Source organism: Salvelinus fontinalis, chromosome 27 (genome assembly GCF_029448725.1).
Source record: "Salvelinus fontinalis isolate EN_2023a chromosome 27, ASM2944872v1, whole genome shotgun sequence".
Taxonomy (NCBI): Eukaryota; Metazoa; Chordata; class Actinopteri; order Salmoniformes; family Salmonidae; genus Salvelinus; species Salvelinus fontinalis.
The window spans coordinates 41,247,812-41,262,566 of NC_074691.1; the positions used below are offsets into that span (position 1 = coordinate 41,247,812).

General features: G+C 41.5%; 1 protein-coding gene across 3 annotated transcripts in view; it reads right to left on the reverse strand.

The window, feature by feature from the left end:
• The window catches only part of si:ch211-278j3.3 (E3 ubiquitin-protein ligase RNF19A), a 65,181-nt gene extending 53,438 nt beyond the window's left edge, over positions 1 to 11,743 (reverse strand). For 2 of the 3 annotated variants that reach the window (XM_055885782.1, XM_055885781.1), the window contains exon 1: positions 11,465 to 11,743. The gene's annotated coding sequence lies outside the window, so the exon portion shown is untranslated. The remainder of the gene's footprint in view (positions 1 to 11,464) is intronic. The other variant, XM_055885780.1, reaches the window with a different exon arrangement.
• Between the last annotated feature and the right edge of the window lie 3,012 nt (positions 11,744 to 14,755).

The window sequence follows — 14,755 nt, forward strand, 5'->3', positions numbered from 1 at the left end:
ACTGGATTAAATCAAGGTTTATCTATTAATCTTGTTGCACCAAATTTTTAACCTAGTTTTAAATGAATCGTAGTTAAATGAAATCCTTCCTCTAATCTAAGTTTAGTGTAACGCTCATCGTTGGAATGAGGTGAGGACCAAAGCGCATGTAACGAGTATTACCGAAGGTGGCCTTCCTTCCTGTTCGAGTGGCGCTCGGTGGTCGTCGTCGCCGGTCTACTAGCTGCCACCGATCCCTTTTTCCTTTTCGTTTGGTTTTGTCTAATTGATTTCACCTGTTTATTGTTTGGTTGTTAGGGTGGTGTTATTTAAGTTCGTTTAGCCCGTTTATGTTTGTGCGGGCTTGTTTCTCTGTTTGTATATGAGGTTGTTATTTTCATTGGGGTTTTTCCACAGTCTGGATTTATTTTCCAGTTTTGGACTTTATTCAAGTCGGAGTTTTACGCCAATGCTTTTGACGTTACCAGTTGTTATTCTGGTTGGACATTAAAAAGTGGTTTTCCCCGTTACCTTTGCTCTCTGCGCCTGACTCCTTACAATTGTCCTCATTGAGTGTAACAGCGCAGCATGGTAAGTGTTCATCACTATATTTATTAAACAGAGAACACTAAACAAAATAACAAAGGAGAACGAAACGCAACAGTTCTGTAAGGTGACATCCACTACACAGAAAATAATCACCCACAAAACACAATGAAAAACAGGCTACCTAAATATGGCTCCCAATCAGAGACAATGACTGACACCTGTCTCTGATTGAGAACCATACTAGGTCAAACACATAGAAAAGGACAATAGAACAAAACATAGAAAAAACAACATAGAATGCCCACCCCAACTCACGCTCTGACCAAACTAAAATAAAGACATAAAAAAGGAAATAAGGTCAGACCGTGACATTTAGTTTTCACTTTAAAATCTAGATGAATTGTAAGCCTGTTGCTCAATGAATTAAAAATATATATATATATATCAATTTATATTGGAGATGAATTCTAAACTGCCACTTGAGGTAGTTTAACTGATAAAATGGCAGCATATCTACTGTGGAGACCAACATGAGTTCCTCAGAGAATAATTAGAAACCGGTTGAATCCTGTTGAGTTTTATGATAACTAACTCATTATTAGTAGGCTATTTACGTTCCCATTTTGTATAACAATTGATTTGGGGCTTATGATATGCCAAGCCTTGATACGAATGATGATGTTATGCAACATGCTGTAACGGGCCTGATAACGGTAACGTTGTAGTGAAATAGCATTAACGTTAGTTTTAACGTGCATGATAGGCATTGATATTTACCAGTTTATTTATGCTTGCTAAATATTGGTGGGTCAAGTTGTCCGTCGTCATCATAGGGGTTATGGAGAGGGGCAAACTGCTGGGGAATCATCTCGCATATCTCCTGGGTGATAGGATCAATTCCCTTGGACGGAGGCCCGCCTCTGGCTCCGGTCTGAAATAGTCTCCGCCTCTCGTCTGCCGCATCTTTTTTGGCTTTCGCTGTTACATTTTTTTCCCAGCACGCTTTCATCCGATTTGGGTCCCTTTTCTCTTTAATCCGTGTCGATCCATTATATTTGTCGCATAAAACGGCCCAGGTGTCTTCCTTCTTTTTGACAGTCGTGTCTTTTTATTATTTTTTTTATCCTTCAGTACGTTGCTAAATTCCTCCATCAGTTCCGACATTTGTGTTTCTTTTTCCATTAGTGGATAAATTTGAACTTCTTTGACGTGCCATGATCAGGTGGCTAGCGGACAAATAATAAATGGCAAAATAACGTTAAGTAATCACAACAATAAATGATATTGTATGCTAGCTAGCTTGGTTTTTTAAACTAGCTAACTACAGCAGCTAACATTAGCTAACTAATTTGTTTTCTGTCTAGTACTGGTAAATAACGGATTTTATTTCAAAATCAGCCAACCCGTGAGAACCTTTACCCATGGAGTTACATTGTTATTATTTTATCCAAGGAACAGCAACTTTGTGGCCTCATTTGTCAAGTAGTGTCACGTTCCTGACCTGTTTTCTGTTGTTTTGTATGTGTTTAGTTGGTCAGGGCGTGAGTTGGGGTGGGCATTCTATGTGTTGTGTTTCTATGTTGGGTTTAATGTGTTGCCTGATATGGTTCTCAATTAGAGGCAGGTGTTTGACGTTTCCTCTGATTGAGAACCATATTAAGGTAGGCTGGTTTCACTGTTTGTTTGTGGGTGGTTGTCTTCCGTGTCTGTATGTATGTTCGTACCACACGGGACTGTAGCGTTTTTGTTTGTAGTCTGTACCTGTTCGTGCGTTCTTCGTGTTTTTATGTAAGTTCTCTAGTTCAGGTCTGTCTACGTTCGTTTTGTTATTTTGTAATCATTCCAAGTGTTTTTTCGTGTTCGTCTTCGTCGTTAATAAATCATTATGTTTTCAAAACCCGCTGCATTTTGGTCTGATCCCTACTCCTCCTCTTCAGACGAAGAAGAGGAGAGAAACCGTTACAAGTAGGCTAGCTACTTAGTTTCAACTCACGAAATACCTAATGTATTGGTGTAACTAATCGTGTGTTACCAATCATAGTTTCTAACCGTTAATCATAGACGTACTGATCTAGATTTAAAATGAAGTGATGCAACACATCTCTTATTTATAAACCTAGATTTACAAAACCTAGATTGGATTCTAATCCTAGATGTATTTAAACCATGTTGGTTGCAACCCATCCTACGACTAAACTATTTAAATCCATAATAAAAAAAACTGTAACCTTTCAGTAAATTTTAAAAAACTGATCTCAAATCCAGGCACTGCCAGTCTCTATTCATATTGAGGATATCCCCTGTGCCAATAAGGAACGGATCCTCCGGACCCCTCTGCAGCGTTTAACTCCCATGGAGAGATCAACAATGATTGGCTGCATCCCAAACGGCTCCCTATTCACTGTATCCTGCATTAGGGTGCTGGTCAAAAGTAGTGCACTACATAGGGAACCATTTGGGAGGGAACTATTTGTCTTGGCAGTAAAACCAGAGTGTCAGCAGCATTCCTGCCAGCCTCCATTACGTAATCGGTGGAGTGAGGTCTTTGGCTGGAGTGTTGTTTTCTTACCTTTGACATGGCCCCTGCTAAAGTAAAATCCCTCTACTCACTCACTTCCAGGTTCAACCCTTTTTTTTAGGGTTCCGTGTAGAACCCTGTGTGGAAAGGAACCCAAAAGGGTTCTACATGGAACCGGAAGGGTTCTTCAAAGGGTACCCCTATGGGGACAGCCGGAAGAACCCTTTTAGATTTTTTTCTTGAAGACTGTATGTAGGGACAACAGTAGTGCACTATGTAGGGAATGGGGTTCCATTTGGGACACATGATGGCAGAGCTGATTAGAAGAATTAGGAAGTGGAAAGCCATACATCACCATGACACCATCATCTCGTTATGGTGCAGCAAAAAAAAGTGAAGAATGTGCAGGATATTACAGAACACAACATGGGAACCACAGTCCCATTCAAAATCATGTACCCTAACCTTAACCCAAAAACCTAACCTTAACCCTAACCCCAGCTCCTAACCCTAGAACTAACCCCTAGCTCCTAACCTTAACCCTAATTATAACCTTAACCCTAAACCCCCCTTGATCACATCTTTACTAATGCTTCAGAAATTTACTTGAAAACATTACCCAGATCCATTTGATGTAGTGATCACAATATAGTAGCCCTGTCTAGGAAAACCAAAGTTCCAAAGGTTGGGCCTAATATATTGTATAAGAGGTCATACAATACCTTTTGTAGTGATTCCTATGTTATTGATGTAAATAATGTGTTGGTCTGTGGTGTGTAATGAGGAGAAGACACTGCACTTGACACATTTATGAAATTGCTTATTCCAGTTACTAATAAGCAGCCATTAAGAAAATGACTGTAAAAACGGTTAAATCCCCGTAGATTGATGAGGAATTAAAAAATTGTATGGTTTAGAGGGATGAGGCAAAAGGAATGGCAAATAAGTCTGACTGCACAACCGATTGGCAAACGTATTGCAAATGAAGAAATCATGTGACTTAACTGAATAAAAATAAAAAACTACACTATGAAACAAAGATAAATTACATAAAGAATTACAGTAAAAAGCTTTGGAGCACCTTAAATTACATTTTGGGGAAAAACGCAATCTCAGCTCCATCATTCATTGAATCAGATGGCTCATTCATCACATAACCAACTGATATTGCTAACAACTTTAATGATTTTTCCATTGGCAAGATTAGCAAATTTAGGCATGAAATATCAACAACAAACACTGACACTACACATCCAAGTATATCTGACCAAATTATGAAAGACAAGCATTGTATGAAGCCATGAAGTGCTTTGAAAGGCTGGTCATGGCTCACATCAACACCATCATGCCTGAAACCCCCCCCTGATCCTTAACACTGGGGCCCCCTCAGGGGTGCGTGCTTAGTCCCCTCCTGTACTCCCTGCTCAAACATGACAGCGTGGCCAAGCACGACTCCAACATCATCATTAAGTTTGCTGATGACACAACAGTGGAAGGCCTGATCACCGACAACGATGAGACAGCCAATTACGGAGGTCAGAGACCTGGCAGTGTGGTGCCAGGACAACAATCTCTCCCTCAATGTGAGCAAGACGAAGGAACTGATCGTGGACTATAGGAAAAGGAGGGCCAAACAGGCCCCCATTAACATCGACAGGGCTGAAGTGGAGCGGTTCGAGAGTTTCAAGTTCCTCGTTGTCCACATCACCAACAAACTATAATGGTCCAAACATACCAAGACAGTTGTGAAGAGAATACAACAAAACCTATTCCCCCTCAGGAGACTGAAAACCTTTGACATGGGTCCCCAGATCCTCAAAAATTTATACAGCTGTACCATCGAGAGCATCCTGACTGGTTGCATCACCACCTGGTATGGCAACTGCTCGGCATCTGACCGTAAGGCGCTACAGAACGTTGTGCGTTACGGCCCAGTACATCACTGGGGCCAAGTTTCCTGACATCCAGAACCTATATACTAGGCGGTGTCAGAGGAAGGCCCAAAAAATGGTCAAAGATTCCAATCACCCAAGTCAAAGACTGTTCTCTCTACTACCGCACGGAAAGCGGTACCGGAGCACCAAGTCCAGGACCAAAAGACCCCTTAACAGCTTCTACCCTCAGGCCATAAGACTGCTGAACAATTAATCAAATGGCCACCCAGACTATTTACATGGACCCCCCCCCCCCTAGGGATAAAGTGCATAGTCACTTTACCCCTACCTACCTACATGTACAAATTACCTCAACAAACCTGTACCCCCGCACATTGACTCGGTACCGGTACCCCATGTTTATAGCCTCGTTATTGTTTTGTAATTTTCTTTTGATGTATTTTTTTTTTTTACTTTAGTTTATTTACTAAATATTTTCTTAACTATTTTTCTAACTGCATTGTTGGTTAAGGGCTTGTAAGTAAGTTCACGGTAAGGTTGTATACACCTGTTGTATTCGGCGCATGTAACAAATACAATTTGATTTGATTTGAAGTGTAATTTTGAATACTGTAGAGTGTGGAAGAGATGAAAAAATAATTGTTGTCTATCAACAATGACAAGCCACCGGGGTTTGACCACTTGGATGGAAAATTACTGAGGATAATAGCGGACGATATTACCACTCCTACCTGCCATTTTGCAATATAAGCCTACGAGAAAATGTGTGCCCTCAGGCCTGGAGGGAAGCAAAAGTAATTCCGCAACCTAAGAATAGTAAAGCCCCCTTTACTGGCTCAAATAGCCGACCAATCAGACTGTTACCAACCCTTAGTAAAGTTTTGGGGGAAAATGGTGTTTGACCAGAAACAATGCTATTTCACAGTAAACGAATTAACATCCGACTTTTAGCACACTTATAGGGAAGGACATTCAACAAGCACAGCACTTACACAAATGATGTTGATTGGCCGAGAGAAATTGATGACGAAAAAAAAAATTGTGGTGGCTGTTTTGTTAGACTTCAGTGGTGCCTTTGACATTATCGATCTTAGTCTGCTGCTGGAAAAACGTATGTGTTATGGCTTTACACTAGAGGTCGACCGATTAGGATTTTTCAACGCCGATACTGATTATTGGAGGACCAAAAAAAACGATAAAGACAATTACAACATTACTGAATGAACACTTATTTTAACTTAATATAATACATAAATAAAAATCTATTTAGTCTCAAATAAATAATGAAACATGTTCAATTTGGTTTAAACAATGCAAAAACACAGTGTTGGAGAAGAAAGTAAAAGTGCAATATGTGCCATGTAAGAAAGCTAACATTTAAGTTCCTTGCTCATGTAACAGTTTAACTTTACGTCCGTCCCCTCGCCCCGACCTGGGCGCAAACCAGGGACCCTCTGCACACATCAACAACAGTCACCCACGAAGCATCGTTACCCATCGTTCCACAAAGGCCGCAGCCCTTGCAGAGCAAGGGGAACCACTACTTCTAGGTCTCAGAGCAAGTGACATCACCGATTGAAAGGCTATTAGCGCGCACCACCGCTAACTAGCTAGCCATTTCACATCCGTTACACTCAGAACATGAGAACATATGAAAGCTGGTGGTTCCTTTTAACATGAGTCTTCAATATTCCCAGTTAAGAAGTTTTAGGTTGTAGTTATTATAGGACTATTTCTCTCTATACCATTTGTATTTCATATACCTTTGACTACTGGATGTTCTTATAGATACTATAGTATTGGCAGCCTAATCTCGGGAGTTGATAGGCTTGAAGTCATAAACAGCGGTGTGCTTCAAGCATTGCGAAGAGCTGCTGGCAAACGCAGGAAAGTGCTGTTTGAATGAATGCTTACGAGCCTGCTGCTGCCTAACACCGCTCAGTCAGACTTCTCTATCGAATCATAGACTTAATTATAACATAATATACACACAGAATTACGAGCCTTAGGTCATTAATATGGTCAAATCATGAAACTATCATTTTGAAAACAAAACGTTTATTCTTTCAGTGAAATACGGAACCGTTACGTATTTTATCGAGCGGGTGGCATCCATAAGTCTAAATATTGCTGTTACATTGCACAACCTTCAACGTTATGTCATAATTATGTAAAATTCTGGCAAATGAATTACGGTCTTTGTTAGGAAGAAATGGTCTTCACACAGTTCGCAACGAGCCAGGCGGCCCAAACTGCTGCATATACGCCAACTCTGCTTGCACAGAACGCAAGAGAAGTGACACAATTTCCCTAGTTAAAAGAAATTCATGTTAGCAGGCAATATTAACTAAATATGCAGGTTTAAAAATATATACTTGTGTATTGATTTTAAGAAAGGCATTGATGTTTATGGTTAGGTACATTTATGCAACAATTGTGCTTTTTCGCGAATGCGCTTGTTAAATTATCACCCGTTTGGCAAAGTAGGCCGTGATTCGATGATAAATTAACAGGCACCGCATTGATTATTTGCAATGCAGGACAAGCTAGTTAAACTAGTAGTATCATCAACCGTGTGTAGTTAACTAGTGATTATGTTAAGATTGATTGTTTTTTGTAAGATAAGTTTAATGCTAGCTAGCAACTTACCTTGGCGCCTTGCTGCACTCGCGTAACAGGTAGTCAGCCTGCCTCGCAGTCTCCTCGTGGATTGCATTGTAATCGGCCATAATCGGCGTCTAAAAATGCTGATTACCGATTGTTATGAAAACTTGAAATCGGCCCTAATTAAATCGGCCATGTTCTTTAATGGAATCCTCTCCAACATAATCCAGGTAGAATCAGGCATTCCCCAGGGAAGCTGTCTAGGCCCATTACTTTTTCAATCTTTACCAATGACCTGCCACTGGCTTTGAGTAAAGCCAGAGTGTCTATGTATACGGATGACTCAACACTATACATGTTAGCTACTACAGCGACTGAAATTACTGCAACACTTAAAGAGCTGCAGTTAGTTTCAGAACATGTGGCAAGGAATAAGTTAGTCCTAAATATTTCTAAAACTAAAAGCATTGTATTTGCGACAAATCATTCACTAAACCGCAACTAAATCTTGTAATAAATAATTTGGAAATTGAGCAAGTTGAGGTGACTGAACTGCTTGGAGTAACCCTGGGTTGTAAACTGTCTTGGTCAAAACATATGATACATGTGACACAACAGAAGCTAAGATGGGGAGAAGTCTGTCCATAATAAAGTGCTGTTCTACCTTCTTAACAGCACTGTCAACAAGGCAGGTCCTACAGGCCCTAGTTTCTACCTTCTTAACAGCACTGTCAACAAGGCAGGTCCTACAGGCCCTAGTTTCTACATTCTTAACAGCACTGTCAACAAGGCAGGTCCTACAGGCCATAGTTTCTACATTCTTAACAACACTGTCAACAAGGCAGGTCCTACAGGCCCTAGTTTTGTCCCATCTAGACTACTGTTCAGTCGTGTGGTCAGGTGCCACAAAAAAGGCCTTAGGAAAATTGCAATTGGCTCAGAACAGGGCAGCACGGCTGGCCTTTGGATGTACACAGAGAGCTTATATTAATAATATGCATGTCAATCTCTCCTGGCTCAAAGTGGAGGAGAGATTGACTTCATCACTACTTGTATTTATGAGAGGCATTGACATGTTGAATACAAAAACGCTGTCTGTTTGAACTACTGGCGCACAGCTCAGACACCCATGCATACCCCACATGACATGCCACCAGAGGTCTCTTCACAGCCCCCAAGTCCAGAACAGACTATGGGAGGCACACAGTACTACATAGAGCGATGACTACATGGAACTCTATTCCACATCAAGTAACTGATGCAAGCAGTAGAATTAGATTTAAATAACAGATAAAAATACACCACATGTACCAGCGGGGACTGTGAAGCAACACAAACATAGGCACAGACACGATAACATACGCACTATACACACACTTAGATTTTGTACTGTAGATATGTGGTAGTGGTGGAGTAGGGGCCTGAGGGCACACAGTGTGTAGTGAAATCAGTCAATGTATTGTAATGTTTTTTTTTTTTTTATTGTATAAACTGCTTTAATTTTTTGCTGGACCCCAGGAAGCAGCAGCTAAATGGGGATCCATAATAAATAGAACTACACACACACACACACACACACACACACACACACTCGACGGGTTAAATAGAAATTAGCTATTTTTTTAAAAACGATGCTGCTGCTAAGATCAGGCCATTGACAGACTATAATAACCATAAGTCATTGGCTGTCGTGTCGCCCTATCATAATAGGCCATAGGCCATTAACTTCCTCTTGTCAAAATGCCTTTTTTAAAACTCACGTTATTGTATTTCAAATGACACCTAAAGTTAGGTGTGTCCTGCCTCTTTACAGGCCTACTGTATTTTTACCGTTATTTTACCAGGTAAGTTGACTGAGAACACGTTCTCATTTGCAGCAACGACCTGGGGAATAGTTACAGGGGAGAGGAGGGGGATGAATGAGCCAATTGTAAAGTGGGGATTATTAGGTGACCATGATGGTTTGAGGGCCAGATTGGGAATTTAGCCAGGACACCGGGGTTAACACCCCTACTCTTACGATAAGTGCCATGGGATCTTTAATGACCTCAGAGAGTCAGGACACCCGTTTAACGTCCCATCCGAAAGACGGCACCCTACACAGGGCAGTGTCCCCAATCACTGCCCTGGGGCATTGGGATATTATTATTTTTTAGACCAGAGGAAAGAGTGCCTCCTACTGGCCCTCCAACACCACTTCCAGCAGCATCTGATCTCCCATCCAGGGACTGACCAGGACCAACCCTGCTTAGCTTCAGAAGCAAGCCAGCAGTGGTATGCAGGGTGGTATGCTGCTGGATATAACATGGGAGGTTGTTTTGTTTATAAGGCCAACGTGAACACACTTCGCAGGTGGCTGCGTGTGATACTACAGCGTGACATTTGACCTCCAGCTGAAAAGGTGTGCAGTGATATGACCCCAGAGAAGATCTTACGTACACTGCAGTTATGTAATAAAGCACAACACGTGGCATAGTGCACATGGAAATATGATACAGTAGACTGTTCGCCTACCTACATTATTAACCAGACAGCGCTATAGTGCTAATACTAAAACATACATGGTTTGCCATTACAAACTCACTAACGGATTAACATAATAGAACATGCATTAAACTAAATCAATAACTATAATCATTTTGATAAGCAATATTGTTATTCTGACTTGAGTGAATCATTCCCATCTCCATTGACATTTTTATGTGACTATAGTAGGCCTTTACCGGTTGTGCACACGCTTCCATGATGCTCTACAGTAAAGTGACAGAATGACAGATGGGTTATTACATAACAAGACAAAACAGTCCAGAATCGGTTTGCTCCTTTTTAAAATGGCACGACGAAAACTGTTGAGGTCGGCTAAGGCATAGGTTGTTGTTAAAATGCTTCCAACGCTGCTATTTTATCAAAGCTTTAGGGATAGATAGATAGATAGATAGATAGATAGATAGATAGATAGATAGATAGATAGATAGATAGATAGATAGATAGATAGATAGATAGATAGATAGAGAGTTGGGTCAAAATATGTTTGCCCCTTTAACTGTTAAGGTTGGTAAAATAGCATAGGCTTTTTTTTGTTGCCATTCTCAACGCTTAGGGAAAGGGAGTTATAGACTATAGATGGATAAAATAGTTTGCTCTCCACGAGCAAGCAACAGCTCGGGTAGGTAGGCTACAAAGTAAGACTGTTGTGACACTTGTTAACCGAATAGGCTACTGAAAGCTGTTGCTATGCAATCACTGGCTAACCGATGGTCCGTTTTCAACACAAAGCAGGCATCTGCCCTGGGGAGAAGACCATGACACCCTAGCTATTAAATAGTGCACCTAATTATCCATCCACGGGACAGTGCACATCAGCAATGCGGGTTTTGATTACATGTCTTCAGGACCGCCTGCGAGTCGCGACACACGTCCCATGCCCCCGCGCAAACCGCGGCTCCCTTTTCTCCAAGCAGACATTAATCACTGATTCCCAGTCTAATCAAATGTCGTGGTCCATTTTTCATAGGCTACAATCATTCCTAGCCTAGAAAATATAGTATATTATTTAATGTCAGATTACATTGCAATTATGTTGTTTTTTGGCATCTTTTGGGGGAGAAACGTGAAAAGTTATTTAGAAACCCTTTGAGGCGCATCGAATGATAGGCCTACAATATTGCACCATTCAAAGGCTCGTTTTATAAACACCGTATCATCACACCGCCTATCCATTATTAATACGGGGTCTGACCAGCGCACCAGCACTGCAGGGAGTGGCAAGGTTACTACGTATTCCACCTAATTCATAATAAACAAAGAAATACGTTACATTCATCCCGTTCTACATCATAGCGGTTTCTGGTTCGAAACGAGTGACATTGACATTACGCACATCACTGTTATATTTATATTGATTATAGCGGCACCTTACCTCTCTCCAGCATGTTGTATTTTAAGTCCAGAATGAACAACTAGCTCCTCCCCTCGAACAGCAGACCAGCAGCAACCCTCGCACAGTTCTAAAACATATATGTCCAATCAAAGCTTAGCTACAATGAGTCGCAAGATCCCACGGTTCGAGAAATGGTTTTGGCGAATGACGTTGCGGAGGAGATCCCGGTTGTAGAGCGCGCTTCCCGGTTATTCCAGTAGCAGCAAGAGTGTTGGGGAGGGAGGGGGTGCAACGACCCGCCTGCCTGCAGGAGGCACACTGCAGTGACATTGACCAATGGGATAACGCAGAAAAGGGTCCCTCTCCGATTCGTAAATATCCCAGCCTCATCAAATATTACAGCACCAGTCTCATTCATTCCGTTTCAAATGGGTTAAACATTTGAGATTAAGTAATCCACAATTTCAGAAATGTAGCCTAACATTCTGCAATCAACCCGACAGGCTATAGGCTTAAAAGTTATCTTTTATTCAACTAGGGAAGTCAGGTCAATTATTATAATTTACATATTTATGTAAGTTTAAGGCTTGTGCAACATGGGTGATCTTAATACTGTAACGAGCCTGGGTTTATAAGCGAGGAAATCGACTCCGCCGCTCGAGCATGTTTTTGCGGCACAGTCGATAGTGCGCCGAACTTCGGGCTAGAAGGTCGAGGGTTCGAGACCTGCTCCCTGCTGTTTCATTACAATACATTTCCCAACACAGACATTTAAAGGTAACCTTCACAGCTAGACACTATTTTGAGTGTTTCCCAGTCTCCCTAAATAATTATGAGTGATGAGAGGTATTTTGGATTTTTTTTTTGTGCTGGGTGTGTTCAAACCATGACGTCAATGGTTGGTCTCTTTGTGTAACAGTATAACTTTAAACCGTCCCCTCGCCCCGACACGGGCGCGAACCAGGGACCCTCTGCACACATCGACAACAGTCACCCACGAAGCAGCGTTACCCATCGCTCCACAAAAGCCACGGCCCTTGCAAAGCAAGGGGCAACACTACTTAAGTCTCAGAGCAAGTGACGTAACTGATTGAAATGCTACTAGCGCGTACCCGCTAACTAGCTAGCCATTTCACATCCGTTACACTTGCATAATTTTTTTCTTCCAGCATTAAGATTGTAGCAAGTTACTTCTAAATACATTTCTTGAATATCACAATGAATGAATCCAGAATTTGAAAGTCAACACTATTGGTTTCTACTGCAGGTTCAAATCAACAACATAGGTTGTGGGTATACTAGGTATTCTACATTATACTACAACATCAGTACAACAATGTAGATGTTTTGTTGGCTGAATGTTCCAGGCAGGCTCCGGAATGTTCTTCAGCTGGTGAACGGTCATCTTGTGTTGGGGCAATGGCAACTGGTCTGGCAGAACTTTCACGCGCTGCATGACCTTGGACTCAGACTGAACACTTTAACTCTTGCCAGCCTCGTGCAGTCCTTTTTCCTCATCCAAGTCAGATGATGTTAAGCTTCTTCCCGGCTGATAGTTGTCATCCAATGGGTCTACAGGATCTGCACTACTAAAACTGGTGTCAAGGTCAGCAGCAGGATTAGTCTGTTTAGGTCAAACACGCTAGTCAGTGATTAGCCAACATTTTACTACTTTGTCCCCATCAATAAAACACTCAAACAAAAAGGTACTATATCCACCCAGTCGCTTCATGTCAATCGATCATGCATACTAACCTTCACACACACACACACACACACACACACACACACACACACACACACACACACACACACACACACACACACACACACACACACACACACACACACACACACACACACACACACACACACACACACAGACAATCACCCATACCATCCCTCCGTACTAAGTGACAGACATTTACTGAGGGGGGGGGGGTGGTCCAATTCAAGTTTATATATTTTTTTAAATGCACCCCCCCTCCAAAACGTAAAAAATAGTATACAGTAATGTACTGTAAGTTTATAGAGTTATAAAGCGTTCTTACGTCAACTAATGGCTGTCTCTAGTCAATGAGCCGCTGGCAACCCAGAGCGGAGCCTAGTTGCTAGGCAACTCACAGACTCAGGCTGCATGGAGCAGTGGGAGAGAGAGGAGCAGCTTAGCAACCAAACATTTTTTTCACAGTCTTTCGCTCCTGTTCAACTCATTTTCCTATCAACTTTCTTTCGTTGTCCAGAAGCCAAAGGCACCATCCTAGTCATATTAAACAACTCATCGTATTTGTTGCATATCTACATTTTCTGTCTTTCTAAGTTTCATGAAACGGCTTTCATTGTGCGTCTTTTAGAACAGGGTTTTCCCGCAAATTGCATTTTGGCAAATGTTAAATGATCTATTCCATTCCCTGCTTCATTACAGTAGATAAGGAATTGTGTCTAGGATGGAAGAAATTATACACTGAGTGGACAAAACATTAAGAACACCTGCTTTTTCCATGACATAGATTGCCCAGGTGAAAGCTATGATCCCTTATTGTTTTCACTTGTTAAATCTACTTCAATCAGTATAGATGAAATGGAGGAGACAGGTTAAAGAAGGATTTCTAAGCCTTGAGACATGGATTGTGTATGTGTGCTATTCAGAGGGTGAATGGGCAAGGCAAGATTTAAGTGCCTTTGAATGGGGTACGATAGTAGGTGCCAGGCACACCGGTTTGAGTATGTCAAGAACTGCAACGCTGCTGGGTTTTTTCACACTCAACAGTTTCCTGTGTGGATCAAGAATGGTCCACCACCCAACTTGACAAAACTGTGGGAAGCATTGGAGTCTATATGGGCAAGCATATAGACTCTGTGTATAGTAAAAACTTAAAGAGTGAATGTAAACCAGGGGGAAAATGCACTGCCCTCCCCTATGCCCAATAAAAAAAAAATGTAACTCCCCAAAGCAAAAAACTTTGACAACCCTCCTCTACCCAAGAACATTCCAAACAATCCCTAATAACTCAGAGTTTGTCCAAATTTAGACTTTAAGCATAAACAACCAACTAAGCCTCCATAATATAGAGACAACTACAGTAGAAGTGGTAGCCGACTTATAAAACACACCAACTATGACAACAAGACACAAACTATGTTTATGCCTAGCTCCAATATATTTATTTGCTCAGTGTAACGGATGTGAAATGGCTAGCTAGTTAGCGGGTACGCGCTAGTAGCATTTCAATCAGTTAAGTCACTTGCTCTGAGACTTTAAGTAGGGTTGCCCCTTGCTCTGCAAGAGCCGTGGCCTTTGTGGAGCGATGGGTAACGCTGCTTCGTGGG